Below are 16,893 nucleotides of genomic sequence, written 5' to 3'. Positions count from 1 at the left end.
CCTTCAAGGATTTATCTGTACCCATTAGTTTAGGCCTTTAGCAAGACGTTAAACATCAGAAAAATTAGTTAAGGTGTCACTTAAAGGGCCTGAATAATGTTGGAGATGGTTTGGACAGGGAAAAATCACCTTTTGGTATGGTTGGTGTGTTTTAAATAGCTCCCAAACCCTCTGGGCCATCAGTATGCAATTACTTGAGGAATAGTGAGTTGACTGCACGTGGCTGCTGTTGGGAGATGAGGGTGGGAGAGAGAACCAAACAGAACAGGTCGTGGTTGTGCCACCAGAACAGGCAACTACAAAGGGCCACCTAATTTGAAGAGTTTTCAGTCTTGTATCCACAAAATAACAATGATCCTGAATTTTAAGCTGTGATGGAATCAAAGAATGATTTGGGTTGGAAGAGAGTTTAAAAATAATCTCGTTCCACCCCCTGTCATGGGCAGGGACACCTTCCACTAGCCCAGGTTGCTCCAAGCCCTGTCCAGCCTGGCCTTGGGCACTTCCAGGGACGTTTGGCTTCTTCATGCCATCAGAGCCAAATTATTTAAGCAAAAGATAATGGCACAGCATTAGCTGTGTCTCCAGTGCTTATCAAATGGATTATATGACAATTTTTGGAGACTCAGGGCTTCCAGCTGTATGGAAATGTCCCATTCACTGGCAGAAATGCTGGTGGGGAGCAATGATCTCAAATTTCTGGCCTATTTTCAATTGGGATCTGCAGTGTCCTTTTTTGGTATTACTCAAAGGACAGCGAGTTTCAGTATATCCTTAGGATATCATATAAAATAACTGCACTAATTATTCCTAGCTGAATGATCCAGTCATTTTTTAAAATATTTTTATTGTCCCTTCCCCCTCTGATCCTGCAGCACTTTGCAGGTTTGGGACTATAACCAGCAATTCTGTTTGAAAACTTATCACCTGATTAAACACTGTTGGTTCAAGTTGATAGGAAGAATTGCCTAAAAACAAGGAATCAATTTTAAGCCAAGGGTTGTACTTTTAAAACCACTACTTAAAAGGGGCACAGTGATGTAATTAGTCAGGGATGTAATTAGAAACATTTCAGTGATGGCTTGAGTGAATGACACTTCTTGCTTTGCTGTGCATTTTGGAAATGTTAGACCCTGATTCAAGTTCTCAAAGTGACTTTTGTCTTTTGAACGTGGTAGAAGTGGAGAACATAGCTGGCAATTGCTTTGAGGGGATGCTCTTCTGAGGCTCCCCAAAATGCCTTTGCTACAACATTGCCCCTGTATTGTGGCCTTTTTTCAGATTGAAAGGGAATTGCAAGCAGCAGTGTCAGCTTGAGCAAAGAGCAATCAGACTTTGCATCTTGAAGAGATTTAAGGCAGCAGCTTCTAGAGACACAGTTAGTGATATTTGGGCTAGGACTGACTTTTGGCTCGTAGTCGAAGATTTGGCTGTGGGGTAACTTAAAGTGACACAGGGCAGGGTTAGATGGGATATTGGGAATAAATTTTTGGCTGTGAGGGTGGGCAGGCCCTGGCACAGGGTGCCCAGAGAAGCTGTGGCTGTCCCTGGATCCCTGGAAGTGTCCAAGGCCAGGCTGGACAGGGCTTGGAGCACCCTGGGCTAGTGGAAGCTGTCCCTGCCCATAGCAGGGGGTTGAATTTAGCTGAGTCTTTATGGTCCCTTCCAACCCAAACCATTCCACAATTCTATGACAGCTTAAAATTCAGGATTGTTGTTATTTTGTGGATGAGACTGAAAACTCTCCAAATTAGGTGGCCCTTTGTAGTTGCCTGTTCTAGCAAGGGTTTTGTCGCCAGATGTTTTTCTCTAATTGCTTTGGTGGAAACACAGTGAAGGTGCTTTTTGAAGGGTTAATAAACATGAACAGAGCATGAACATGAACAAACATTAAATGGATCAGGATAGGAAAGATTCACTGAGGATCAGTGTTATTTCTTGTTCTACATTAACTTTAGGAAGGCAAAATGGTCTGGAATTGAAGTTGGGACTACAGCTCTAAAAACAGGTTTGAGTTGGCAATGTGAACCTCAAACCTTTCATATGTAGGATCTGAATCTGCATTTATATCTAATTAAATGATTTTCTTTTTTAAATAAAACACATTTCCTTGGTATATTTGAAAGCTCTTCATGGTAGGAGTAAAACTGATATTTTTAATGAGTAGCTGTTCAGAAACAGCCTTGTACACACAAAAAAGCTGTACATAAATTTGCTTCTGTGTACACAAAAGAAAAATTGAATATTTTCAAAGCTGTATAACCTGTTCTTTTTTCCCCCTCTGTAAAAACTGAAGGGTTAAGCTTCTCTGTAATTTGCCAAATCAAATGTTCTTTCCCATAATCAGTGATGGATGGAATGTACAGATGTTTCATCATCATTTAATACTGAGCAAACCCCTCTAGAGTTTCTCCAGACCTCTTTATCTGTTAGTACCTGTTTAAAATTATGACTGATTTTTGGTTTTTTGCTGTATTAAATCCTTTCTTTAACAGGATGTAATTGATTATTTTTGTTTGAATTTTTTTTTAAAGTCTGGCCTTCTGGGTTTGGGATTTTTTTAACTGTTTGGAGGAGGTGTGGGGTCTGGTGAGGTATTTTGGGATGAACCTATGTTTCACTGGAGGTAGTATCAGTTAAAACCCCTTCTCTCTGCCCCAGGCTTGGTATTTCTGGTGGCTCAGCTGAGCACAGGGAAGGGTTAAACAGCTGTATTATGGCAACTGCTTGGCACAGGGCAGTGAGTCCCCAGCTCAGATAACACTGCAGCCACTGTGGGAGAGGGACTGGTTAACCACCAGTGCCTCAGAGAAAAGCTTTGCCTTGCACTCTGTGACTTGTTTTTCTTGCTTGTGACATGGTGCAGGCTTTTGTTTAAAATGTGCATAATTTTGTAGCTACAGTAGTTACAGACTTTAATCAGCAGTAAAGATAAAACAGTGTCGCTTTTGTTCCCTTGCTAAAGCTCTTTTCATGTGGTGTCACTGGCTGCTCAACAGCCACAATTAGCCTGGAGGTTTTGTCCAGCCTGGCCAGTCCACAGAGCAAGAACAATCCTTATTATTTTTCTTCCTACAGCAAAACATTTTCCACACATTTTCTCTTCCCAGTTTATGAGCCACAGAATGCACAGAATGACCAGGTTGGAAAAGACCTTCAAGATCATCGAGCCCAACCCAGTCCCAACACTTCAACTCAACCCTGGCACCCAGTGCCACATCCAGGCTTTGTTAAACACACCCAGGGATGGTGACTGCACCACCTCCCCGAGCAGCCATTCCAGAACTTTATCACTCTTTCTGTGAAAAACTTTTTCCTGATATCCAACCTGTATTTCCCTTGGTGCAGCTTGAGCCATGATCAATCCAGGAGTAACATTCATCCTTGCTCATCCCACAGCTGTGCATGACCCCCCCCCAAAAACGTCAAAGCACAATTCTCCCACTATTTCACAACCCTCTCACTTTGCTGATGGACCTGATCTGGCTAAAATCTCCCAAATGTGAATGGTGGAGGAGGAGGTCAATTTGATCCCTAACAAGATACTCATGACAGAATCAGGTAGGAGGATTTACTTTCCTTTCACACAAGCAGATATGCAGACCAGAATGTGCCAGTTGTAAATCTTACTTGAATGGAGTAACACAGCTCTCTCCCATCTTATGGTTTGGCCCTTCATTTCTCATTGGTAAGAAATAAATACACTTTTCTTAATAGAAGAAAAAAAAAAATGCTCCTAAGACAGTTCATCAGTTGTGTAACACTGCTTGGATTAAGATGGGAAAACTTAAATGAAAACCACAAAATTTAAATTTCTCATCAGAGATTAAGAACAACCGGCTTCCTTCTTTCCCTTTATGTGTCTGATCCTTTTGTTGCTATTTTTTTACTATACTGGAGATTATTGAAACAAAACTCAGTCAGTGGACTCTGTTGCTGTGCTGTTCAGGGATAGTTTTGTGCTCTCCTCATAGCAAGGGACAGGAAAGAACCTGACATTTACCTCTGCTGTTTGCCAGGAGCCAGCTGGTCTGACAGCATATGTGTATTAGCAGGACAACTGGCAAAGCCAAGCTTTGTGTAGCATGTGCTCATTTCTTGCAGTGAGGGGGTCAAAAACCTGGCACAATAAAAGCTGGAGATACTTTAAGATTTTTGAGGAGAATGTATAGAAAATATAGGACAGAAATCCACAGAAAGGTGAGTCTTTTAATGCTATTCATAGAGGAGCTTATTCTGTGCATAACTGAACATGGAGGTCCATTAAAATGAGCTTTCCCAGAAAAGCTGCAATACCTTGACTGTTTTAGTCTCTCATACTTAAATAATTTTGAGTCTATTCTTGTTAGTTCAGAAAAGTCTATGGCTGAAAGGTTTTCCTTCCCTCTCTTTAAATTTGTGGTGCAAGAAATGATGTCTCATTCTCATTAATACAGAGTTTTGTCTGGGAAAGGGTGTTTGACCTTACAGGACAAAGACGAACTTGGCAAGAGAAGAGGTATTAAAGAATTTGGGTGCCTTAAGTTGATACCTGATTGTAAGACAGAGTTCCTAACAGAGGGATATTGTTATAGGCTAACTCAAAGGAGTGGAAATTAGGAACCTAATTTTATTGCATTTGCTGGAACTTCTTTGCTGAGCAGGAGGAGAGGGGAAACAGTGCCCAGACCTCCTGTTTGGCATGAGAAGTGAAGAGCTTGGAAACCATTTATTGCCTGAAACTGTACTCTGCTGGTCTGCAATCCACTTTTCCCTTTAGCACTGGAAGATGGCATCTCTAATTTCCATTTTCCTGACACTGAAGTGGTTCTAGGATGAAATGTAAAGGCACAGAAGGCTCAGAAGGCACATCTGAGCCAGCATGCAGGAGGTCTGTGTGACAGCCAGAGCCAGCACCTCCTCTGCTGTGCTGCAGTCCCACATCTAAGCACACATAATTTTCCAAGTCTCTATCATTATGGTCATTTACTTCAGCAATTTAGATTGACTCATTAAAATGCTTCCCCTTCGTCTTCCCAGATGAGGCACGTTTAATGGGTGCATTACACAACCTCACACCTACCAGGACTGCTCTGAACTCACATGAAGGGCAGTTCAGCTCTGTTCCACCACATTTATCTGAGCATCCAAGTCTCATTTTGAAGGTGCCAAGTCTTCTGTCAATTACTATTCTGGTCACTTTTTGAGTTTCATTACAATTTCTAATGATACAGTGTTCAGAGGGAATCTGGAGATAAAACATGGAAGAGATTAGGCAATTTTTCAAGAGATAACCACTGTCACCTTACAGAGAAAAAAAAAAGATTTAAAGTAAATGTCCTCAGTGTGTTAGAATATCTTGGAATATCTGAATGTTTGCCTACTAAGGAATTGCTCCTGAAACTTAGTGTTTGGAAATAACACTGCAAAAAATGTCCAAGAAGGGAGATGTGAGATGCATAACAGGGCATTATTTAAGCTTATTTGCTCAATATCTCACTTTTACAGTTTCAAATGATGTCCATGTATCTGATGTCCATGCAGCTGTAACTCATCAAATTACCTTGTAATTTACGGCTTTGTAATTCCCTGCAACTAATAACAAGCAGAAGAATTAAGGTCTTAATTGAACAAGTGGAGGATCTTTTGGCAACTTGTGCTCACTCCTTCCCTTTTCAGCCCTGCTAATCCCATTAGGTGCTTTGTTATGTCACGTTCAGAGCTTGTTATTCCTTTATTCTTACACCACCCTGTCAGGTGGGCAGTCACCTGGAGCCTCCCTCCTCTCACCTCTTCTTGCTCTTTTAATGGGAAATAGGGAGTTTTTATCAGGAGGCAAAAAAAATAAATTGCCAGTACGCAGCATCATCATTATCATCATTGCACTTTGGCAGCACTGAAGACAATTATTTCAAGATAATTCGCCATTAATATATATTAGACCACATCCTGTGACTGTTGCTCTGAGTTTGGGCAGACCAAGGTCAAAGGATATCACAAAATACAGGATTTGGACCCTTTTGCTGTGTTAGCTCCTTCTGTACCATTGGGATTTTCCTTTTAAGAGGGACCCACGTTGGAAATGCAGACTACGTAAGCCTTGACCCACTTTTGGGGAAGCGATGTTATTATACATTACCTTAAAAGGCTCTTAAGATATTTTAGGCCACTCAATACATAATGAAAATATATATTCAATACTTTAATGCAGAATATTTCTTAATACTATAAATGGGTCAAGGCACCACACCCACACTGACTTTAGATAATGCTCATTTTTTCTGCTTGTTTCCACGTCTTTTTCCTAAATCATTAGCAAGATTTTTAAAGCATTTACAGTGTCAAATAAACCACACATTTGAACTACTCTGACAGCATTTTACTGTTGGGTAAGTTGAGCTATTATCAGTAACAGAGTTGGGCACCTTGTGGGATGGCCTCTATTGGCCACTCACCTTCAGAAATCAGACACTAAATGGTAAATTTTGCTTTATTGTGTTGATTGTTTCCACATCTGCTGGAACATCTTTGTTTTATCATTTGTTCTTGTGATTTCTATGACTCTGCTCCCTCAGACGGGGTCACAGCTAGTGCAGAAGTTACAGAGATTCTTAGCACTCCTGTCTTTTCCACTGGTACATTTACACCTGTTGAGCCTTGAAAGGAGTTGTTTTACACGAGCTGACTCCCAGTTTTATATAAATTTTACATATATTTTCCTGATTGTCTGACTGGCTCAGTAGCAGCAGAAATCTGGACACATAATCAGTCTGTATACTCCCAACACTTGCTGGCATTTAGAGAAAATAAATATATTATAAAAAGCCCCTGATAGATGTTGTTTTTCCACTCTCAGCACAAAGCAGTGCAATACCAGACACACCTAAATTTGTCCTCCAGCAAGTACCCTGTCCTTGAGCCAAATATCCCTTAAGAGAGTCAGGGCTCCCCATAAAATATTTGTTTTCTCATCAGCTTTATATAAATAAGCAATTTCCCAGAAGCACTTTTCATTTGGCTCCCTATTACTCCAAACTCTCCCCAATCTGTATGCATTTATAACCTGCTAAGGGGAAAAAAACACTGAAGCATTAAAATAAAAGTATAAAATATATGTATATTGGTCCTTCAAGTCAATTGCAAAAGTTGTATTAATGTCAGTGTGTGTGGGTGGAAGGAAAGAGTGAAGTTAGCTAGAGCCTGAATATATAAAAAACCAACAAACCGGGAGTTTTTCCTAAAATTTCATGATTAGAATCACTTTTCACAGGGCTCTGTGACATCTCATCACAGTTCTACTGAGCACCTTTCTCTTCCATTCCCATCTGCTTTATGTAACTGAGACAGCTCCATGGCTTGGGGTAGAAGAGACCAAGAGAAAAGTCTGTGTTCTATTTCTTTGAGAATAAAGCCTTTCACCATGTGCTGAAAAAATGCAGGTACCACTGGCTCCTGCAGTTCCTCATCTCCTTGATCTTAAATCAGCTCTTTTCCAGATGCTTTTTCAGAATATTCTACCCTCTGTTGCTTTTATTTCAGTGTGGTTTCTGCTTGTTTCTTGCTTTGGGATATTTCGTTTTCCTTCTTTCTCAGCAACTTCACATCACCAGGAAATAAACTGCCACTAATCAAATGATTTCTACTTTCCTGACAAAATTCAAGTATTTATTTCTGCCATGTTATAGTTCTTGACTTGCATTTTGAGAGACTACAGCACAAAGCAACTCAGATGTCAGCCCCTCTGAGGAGATGCCATCAGTTGATAATCTGTGATTAAACCCATGTTTAACTCATGTATAGGACACATCTGGGTTAATTTAAGGGAGGAATATATATGAATTTAAATTTAAGAAACTGCTTGAACTGTAATTCAGCAACTTTATTGCCCCACACAAATAAATTCTATCTTTGCCATCTCCTTTTCCAACTTAAACGTCTTTTCTTCTGATGTAAAACAATCTCAAATCTGAAAATACCCAGTCCTTTCAATACCTCTGAAAGAAAAGCCTCAACTGCCAACTTGGTAAATATCCCCTATAAAAAGACTTTTTTTACTTACAATGGTCCACCTGCAGAAAATGAAATGAGTTCCTTATGTGGGGTTTCATCAATGATGTCTGCATGATAAATCTGTGCTATTTTTATGTCTTTGTCTTCTAGATTTCACCTGATTCTTATTTACAAAGGACAGATGCAGTTACCTGTATCCACTTAGATTTCACTTAGCATTTTACTACTGAAACAAACCCCTCAAAACCAGTAACATTTTTGGCAGTGGCTTGTGCTTGCTGACTTCCAGTTCAGAAACCACTAGAAAAGGTTTCACCAATGTTAAATGTCTTTTATTTTTCAGTCACTGTTATACAGAGTAGCAAACAGAGTCAATTAAAATAAGAATACTGTATCTAATGACATTACTTATTTATAAGACTAAAGCTATGTCCTTGTGGGTTTATGGTTATGCAGATCTAAGTCAGAGCATTTGAAATTAGCCTTCATTTTGACTTTGGCAAATAAGAAATATTTTTTAAAATCCTGGAAAATTTTTGTTTGGACAGAAATGGCTTTGTTTTGATATATTTATAATACAAAACAAAGCTAAAAGAATTGTAGAAACTGTCATAGCAAAATGTTTTGCTTTAAATTGCCAAAATTCTGTGATGGAAATCACTCAGGTTTTATAAAATATTTTATGTAGTTTGCATGAAGAAATAGTGAAATGGAATGGATTCTAGTTTCCTGTCAGAGAAATTCCCCAGTTAGGATATTGGTAGTTTTTTTCCCCCACATTATTGCAAGTCCTGTGACCACTCTAGTTTGCTGTGTCCCTTCAATATTTCTGAGCAGATTCCAATTTAATGAAAAAGCATTTTCTGTTTTCTTTCTTTAGGTTGTTTGGGCTTTTCAAGGGGCAGTTCATTCAGCTGTTATTCAAATAGGAAGAATGATCTGAAAATGTCAATATTCCTGCAGTGCCATTCCTGCTTTAGGTGTGCTTGATGTAAGGCCTGTGAGCCCTTAGGTACCACTTGACCTGACTGACCAAGAGGTGCAACCATTTTCAGAAGCAAAAAAGCTGCATAATTCAACTGAAACATTCACAGCATTTCTGATACTGAAAACAAGGTTTTTACCTAAATGTGGCACCCTTGTTTTATAAGGAGCATTCTTCTCACACTTCTCTCACAATTCTCAGGTCCACGTGGGTTTTTGAAATGTCATTTTCCTTCTGTGTGAAATTACCTCCATCTCCAGGCTCCAGTGGATGAGCCTGCTGCTGGATAACTGCATAACCCTGGAATCATTCACACACACACACAAAGGAATTATTTTATGAAGACAGGGCAAAGGGGTGTGAAATACTCCATGCATATTTCTCATGATCCATTAATATGTTCACAATGAAAAACACCTGAATTTTATGTTGCTGTATTGTTCTGTAGATAAGAAAATATTTCTTAGTTGAAGTACATGACCTTTAGTGGAAAAAAGGGTTTGACCTTTCTAAAAAAGTTAATTAACAAGGAAAACTCTGTAAATTAGGTCAAAATGTTCATTAAGATTCATGAAAATTCCAGCTTACAACACACTGGTCACCACCAGTAGTAGCTCTTGTCATCAAATGTCTGTATTTTAGTTTTTTCCTTCATTTTTCCTCTTTTACTTACAGAACCTGCTCCATTAGAAAAATTAGCTTTCTATCATTTTCATGACTCATCAAGGCCTGAAGGAAAAAACCAGAATCATCCACAGTCTTTTCATTTGTGACACAGACTATTAACAACTTCATTAACTTTCTTCAGGCCATGTTTTTGTTCAAAGTCTCTTGTGCATTTTTACAGGAGTTACTGGAAGGATGCATTGTCTTGGGCTTCTGTCAAGAGAAAAAAAAAGGAATTAGAAAGTTCACATTCATTAAAACATGGGAAATAATTCCTGTAAACATTATTGTAAGTAAAACAAATCATGGTCACTGCTTTGTGCTCAAAAGATAGAAAATACATTTGATTGCATTTCTTCTCATTAGGAAACTATATATCACAACCATCTGCTTTAACCCTTGATTGAGCACAGAGAATCATTAACATAGAGCAAATCAGAAATTATATACAGGTAGAAAAGTTTCTTAACCCAAGTTTCTTGTTCTAGACTACCAACATGCAATATTATGTCACATATAAATAATATGTCACATATATCCCTGTCATGTTCTGTCCTCCACAAATCTCATAAAGGCAACAGGAGATTGTATAATAAGGCCTGAGAAAGGATCAAAATTTAGCCCAATACTCAGGACACTGAAGAACAGTACTGGGACACTGATGAATCCAGCAATTTTCACTGTGATGAGCAATAACTGGGCAGCTTTCCATCTCACCTGTATGTAGAAAGCACAAGATATAATAGTGGAAAAATCAGAAGGTTTGAGGGCAGTAACTTCCCTGAAGTGAAGCAAGTCCATTGGCTGTTTTCTTCAAGAGCAGAATACTTCCTGAACTGGATGTGCAGCCATGGCAGCACAGAAACCCTTCTGCCCCTCAGACTGACAATTAAAGGTCAATCTTAATTTGTGACAGTTACATTAAGATCTGGATATTAATTCTTCTCCCTATGCTTTTCTTTGGCTGGGAAAACAAAGGGATTCTAGGGACGGAGAAGTTCCAGAAGACAACTTTTAACTAGTTCTGCAAAGGCAAGAGCCAAAAATACATCCTGCAGCTCTTAATCTGCTCACCTTCTGCCTCATTCCTCTGCCACCTCCTGTCCCTTCTCTCACACACTCATCCCAGTTCCCTCTCCTCTGGTGTCTCCCTCTCCTTGCTCTCCCTCCTGGATAAGACTCCCTGAACACAAATTCTGTGCACAGATGAACCACACTGAATTACAGCCTGCATCATCACTGTTTACCTCCAACAAGTTTCCTTAATTGAGATCCCCAGCAAGAAAAAACGATCCTGGCGTTGCGTGGGCTTCCCAGCCAAGGCCAGATTTCCTGTTGTTTTGATGCAGTGTGCAAACATAAGAAAATAGAACTTGTTTTCCAAGGAGCTAACAACATCAGCAGCACGAGGCATGAAGTGTTTACAAACAACAGATGGGAGACAAACAGCTTGAAGGTGGCGGTCAACGTGGGAAACAGAACTCTCTGCCTAAGAGCTGCTTGTCTGAACAAGGGGTTTGTAAGAAAGAAAATTATTCTTTTTCTGATATATGTACAACTAAGAAAGCTTTGAGGTAAGAGAAATGGAGGCAGCTTTAAAGAAGTCAAGGCAGTTATGGAAGAAGAGCAGAGAAGATGCATTTTCCTGAGTTTCAGTCTTTGAGACAGAAACACATTAATTTTATAAATGTGAGAAAAAGAAGTTCTAGCATTTGAACTGAATATTCCACAATTTATACCACATTCCCTGAATATATGCAAAACTTCTAAACCCTTCTTTCTCTATCTCCCTGGGAAATACAGAGACCTAATGAAGCTACTGCAAAGTGTCCTTGCAATTAAAGGTGAGAGATGATCTCCACAAACACACAACCCCCTGCTCTGATAATTGGTGGCATCAACTGAAGTTCAAAGGAAAATTTTAACAAAATTTAAAGCCTGTTCCTATGGTTTTCAGAAGAAACTATTTAAGGAAAAGTCCTTTTAACAGCCTGCTATGGTGGGCATTGATCTAAGTCCAACAGCAGCAAACAGCAGGTGTATTCTCTGTGTTTCTTCTGAATTTTTAAATTCAGCTTTCTGAAAGCAGTGAAGGTATCTGCCCCATCCTCTCTGGCATTAACAGACAGACCCCCTGCGTTTTTGTCCAAACAAACTGCATCTGCTGCTTGCCTGCAAGTCTCTTCAGGGGTCTGAGGCAGGCTAAGTCCCTGGATGCTCTGCCTGGCAGGTTCTTTTGAGCCAGAGCAAGGGGTGGCAGAGGGCATGGCAGGGACCACTGTGTCATAGTCCACCTTGCAAGTGACTCTCCAAAAAATACCCAATTTAAGTATCCTGCAGGATGGGAAGGCTTCACTGTGCTGCTCATGGAACACCCAGCACAGAAGGAAATACTTCACTACAGGAAATATTTTTGACACGTTTACTTGAGCAATACAGCGCTCAAGTAAATGTGTCAAAAATGACACACCCAAACTGAAATACAGATTCCCACATGTGTTCAGGGACAGAGAGTGATGTTAGTCAATCCCTGGATATTTATGTCCACTCAGTCAAGTCCAAAAAGAAATGTCTTATTATAAAAGGCACTGAAAGATCTTTTGGGAACTCCCTTCAGCACAGGTAGCCAACTATCTACATTAAAGAAACAAGTTGGTTTGTCTTTAAACATCACTGGGCCTAAAAGAAGCTTAAAGTATTCAAAGTTCCACCTGCAGCTTTCAGTCTGAGTTGCCTGTGAGATAGATCCTCCTCAATTTCTCTCACTTAGATATTAGTTAAATGATTATTTTCCTTAAAACCCCTCACTAGTCTTAGTTTCCCTGTTCTCCAAAATTTTCTTTTTCACTAAAGCATAAATGCTGTACAAATAGGAACAGGCATTCAGGATCAGGTGGTGAAGAAAGCCCATTTAGACACAGAGGTATTGAGATAATAACAGGAGATGTAAGAACTCAAAAAAGTTCTTGAAGCAAACAATCAAAATGGTTTTCAGCAATGATCTCTCCCGGTGTAGAAGAAAGTTCTACAACAGAAAAGATGAGTAAAAGGTGTGGAGGGTTTTTTTGTGTGTACACAGACACAATGCTGACACTTTATGCTGGGCAAAGGAGGGAAATTCCTGCCGTGGTATTCTCAGAAGAATGAGATGTAGAGATAAAAACACAGCTTGTAATACTTCAAGAAGCAGACTAAGCCATGGTAAGACTGAAAACATGTCAAATATTTAGTCTAACTGAAGAAGCTGGTATTGTACAGTACTTAGATGCAAGCAAAATACAACAAAACAAGGGAAAAAAAGAGATAAATTATGTGACAGATATTATAGCAAAAGCTAAATGTCCAGGTAAGCCAATTGTGAGGGAAAAAAGAGATAAAATGATTGTTATATTAAAAAAAAAAAAAAAGACAAAAAGCTAGAATTAGCATGAAGAAATAATATTGTAATTATATTTATAAACATGTTCAGTTTAATTTTAGGTCTATCCTCAATGTAAATTCTTTTGGCATGCTGGAAAAGGTAAAAGTTTTAGACGGTTGTCTTCACTATCAAAGTAACTTTGTCAGAGAACAGGTCACCTGTAATCTTATGGAGAAAATCTGCATTTGTTGGATGGTAGGTAGAAGAAAATTATTTATACTACACTATATCATGTCAAGGTCTCTCCTTTCTAATGTTGTTATTAAAGAAAAAAAATCAAAATATGAGTTAGAAAGTCAAGCTCAGATCTGTCTGGGCATCAGCAAACTATAGATTAACATTTGAAAACCAGACTGCTGTGTGCTGAAATTTGCTGTGTGATACCCTTGGAACCAACAATCTGCCTGTAAAGCCACAATTACCAAAGCAGAGTTCCTTGAGCAGAGAAACTTAAACCCCTTTGATTTCCTTGTTATTCCAGGGAGCTTTGAGCTCTTCCAAGAAGAATGCACTCAGAGAACCCCAGTGCTCATCCTGCCATGTAAATCCTGTGAACTGTCCCCAGAACTCACAAGACACCACAAATTCTCCTGTGCATCCTCCTTCTGGTTGGTCAATCTGTCCTTACAGAGTTCAATCAATGATCCCACTCCTTCCCTGATGGCCTTTTCCAAAGCTAAAGGCTACTCCAGCTATAGGAGGTGAATGTGCACAGTCAGAGGGTTCATCATGCACAAAACCCACTTAATAACTGGGTTCTGGATCCACAGCTCCACAGTTGATACACAACTAAAAAAAAACCACCAAAAAAGCGCATCCATGCATTTTTCCCTTAAGCAGAACAGTCCTTTTGTCTGTCTTGCTAGTCCAAGTGCCCAATATCTCCACTGGTTTGGTGATGTTTCTTCTCTCTCTGTAGCTGGATATTGGCAGTGGGAGAGTTCATGGAGTGAAAAACATTTCTTTGGAGCTGTCAGTTGGCCTCCCCTGGCTGGGGTGAGCTACATTCACTCACTCAGCAGCTTAGCAGCTTATCTCAATTTTTAGTAAACAGCAGTATCAAATTCAGTTTTCTTCCTTTTCTTTGAGACAGTGATAAAAATACGGGTGATTTCAAAAAATCACTTAATAACCTAAAGGAAAGAAAGAAATGACAGAGCTTCCTTCAGGACCGAGAAAAAAGTAAGTTCATACAGCTCTTCCAGATCTTCAGATTTCTTCATGGCACTCTGGGAGATCTCTTAGCAACAGTCTAGTAATCCATGTCTTCTGTCTCATAAAAGTGATGTGGACTAGGTAAGTAACCTCATTTATTTCTGAAATTGACACACTTTAAACAAAAACATACGAAACCAGCTGAATGAGTCCTTAGGTTCAAATTTACAAGAGATGCATTTGAAGCCTTGCTAATGGTGAAGGGGAGAAATACTATTTTTCATAATCATGCTTATTTCTTATTTGTGGTCTTACACGTACACTATAGCTCATGCTTATTTCAGTCAGATGCCTGGAGGAACATTTAGTTGACATTCAATTAGCAAAGTAATGCAGGGTGATAAAGCAGTAGGTAATTTACCATGTTCTGTTTGGGAACATTCCTTGTTGCCATTAATATTCACAAAACACCAGCCAGATCCAAAGGAAGGTACTGTCCCTACCTGAAACAACCTTTAATCCAAAACATTTGGATTACAAAAATATAGGCAAGAAACAGAAGGTCTGCAGGTAACAGTTTCCTAACAACACAGCTCCATTGGAATTCCACAGGAATTTGGTGCCACCTATTAAAGCACAAACTAAATCCCCAGTTTGCCTTGCACCAAGAATTTGCATCTCATCATAAAGGGAAGGTCAGCCTAGCATGGTCTCTGTTCACACCTGACAATGTGAGATTAAAATAATTCAAAGTATTTATGTACATTACTGACTGTGACTACTTTCAGCTACATGGCTGCACCAAGTATGTGCCATGCAGCATCTGGTCACATTTAAATTCATATTTAAATGAGTTCTTGCCTAAGAAATTTTTTTCCCCTGGCTTCAATCCCTGAGAGAAGGTTCCTATGCAGCTCTGCTCCTCACTTATTCACAGCAAACATTAATATAGATCCTGACTATATTTTGATATGGGAAGAGAGAAGAAAAAGACTGGAAACTGCTGCCTCTACTTGAGGCCTATCAGTCACCTGTACCACCAACATCATTCCCATACAGGCTGAGGCAGGGAAAATGTTTTGGCAAGATCCCCTGCAAGCCTAAAACTGTCAAGCAAAGGTAAAAGCACAGGAGGACTCCTCCCCCTCCCCTCCTTGTTGCCTATGAGTTTCTGTAGAAGCCAGGGAAGCAGATGGATGCCACAAGAGGTGCAAAGGATGCCTGGAACAACAGCACGGCAGCGGGATTCGCACTGCATGGGAACGGCAAAATCCCTTGGTGACACCCACGCTCCACAGGGATCCTCCACCACTGGGGCTCACGGGTTTGGAGCAGGATGGTGCCAGCACGTTCTGTCCAAAAGAGGCTGGAGAAGGTGCTGCCAGCGTAGTGAAAAGGAAAATATAAGGTTGATAAGATGAGCAATAGGGTTGAAATAAGGGGGAAATGAAAGTGCAAGGCTTTGCAGAGAGGACCAAACCCTGGTATTTGGTGCACAGAATCAGCAAATCATAGATTCAGTTAGGTTGGAAAAAACATCTGAGATTATCGAGTCCAACCAATGACCCAACACTACTGTATGCCACGTCCAGTCTTTCCTCAAACACCTCCAGGGATGGTGACTCCACCAGCTCCCTGGACAGCCCATCCCAATGTCTAATCATCCTTTCTGTGAAGAAATCCCTCCCAATGTCCAACCTGAACATACTCTGGAGCAGCTTAAGGCTGTGACCTGTCATCCTGTCGCTCGCTCCCTGGGAGCAGAGCCCGACCCTCACCTGGCTACACCCTCCTGTCAGTAGGGCTGCAGAACACCCAAGGAAGAAAGGACATACACAGATCTTCTGTAGTTGAACAGGAGAACTGAGGCTCCAGCAATCAGTCCTGGCGGTACATCCATAACCCACCGATCTTCCTTCCCCCTGCGAGGCGCCTGAGGCAGCCCATGGCAGGATCGCACCCAGAGAACGCCCCAGCTCCTCGCTCCAGCCCTGCCGCCACAGCTCCGGCGCTGGCCCGGGGCCACCCGGCTGTGCCTGGAGAGCCCCCGCTGCCGGCACTGCCTTCCAGCCCAAACCACGGCATGCTTTGGGCTGGAAGGGTACCCCAAAGCCCGTCTCGATCCACCCCCTGCCATGGCAGGGACACCTCCCACAGTCCCCGCTCGCTCCAAGCCCGTCCAACCCGGCCTTGGGCGCTTCCAGGGATGGAGCAACCGCAGCTTCCCTGGGCAACCTGTGCCAGGGCCTCGCCGCCCTGATACAGAGGGATTTCTTCCTACTACCTAACCCAAACGCACTCTATTTCAACGTGAGCCCACTCCCCTCGTGCTGTCACAGCCCGCTCTCGTAAACAGCCTCTCCATCCCTCCCGTGCCTCCCGCCCCCCCTGCGCCTCCCGCTCCGCACCGCCCGCACCGGGGCCGCGGCCCCCGCTCCCGCAGCGCCCGTGCCCCGCTCTCAGCCCCCCACCTGCCGCAGCCGTGCCCGCTCCATACTCACGGCCGGCCTCGGAGCCGGGAAAGCGGCGGGTCCATCCCTCCCTCCCTCGTCGGCAGCGCCCGGCGGCGCAGGCGCGCTGCCGCCTCCTCCCCCCGTGGCTGTGGCGGGGCGGCCGCGGCGGCAGCGCCCGGCTCCGCTCAGAGCCGAGCGAGCGCGGCTCGGGCCGGCGGCGGGAG

The 16,893-nt window shown here is 41.5% G+C and overlaps 1 long non-coding RNA gene across 1 annotated transcript; it reads right to left on the bottom strand.

Annotated features, from left to right (window-relative positions):
* Nucleotides 1–8,299: 8,299 nt before the first annotated feature.
* Nucleotides 8,300–16,855, bottom strand: LOC135299691 (uncharacterized). Its single transcript, XR_010361640.1, has 2 exons — nucleotides 16,718–16,855; nucleotides 8,300–9,853 (listed from the first exon to the last, which is right to left on the bottom strand). It is a non-coding gene; the product is annotated as an uncharacterized LOC135299691 (long non-coding RNA).
* Between the last annotated feature and the right edge of the window lie 38 nt (nucleotides 16,856–16,893).

Source organism: Passer domesticus, chromosome 4, assembly GCF_036417665.1.
Source record: "Passer domesticus isolate bPasDom1 chromosome 4, bPasDom1.hap1, whole genome shotgun sequence".
NCBI lineage: Eukaryota > Metazoa > Chordata > Aves > Passeriformes > Passeridae > Passer > Passer domesticus.
The sequence above is the reverse complement of the archived record's forward strand: the minus strand, read 5'-3'. Positions and strand labels throughout refer to the sequence as shown.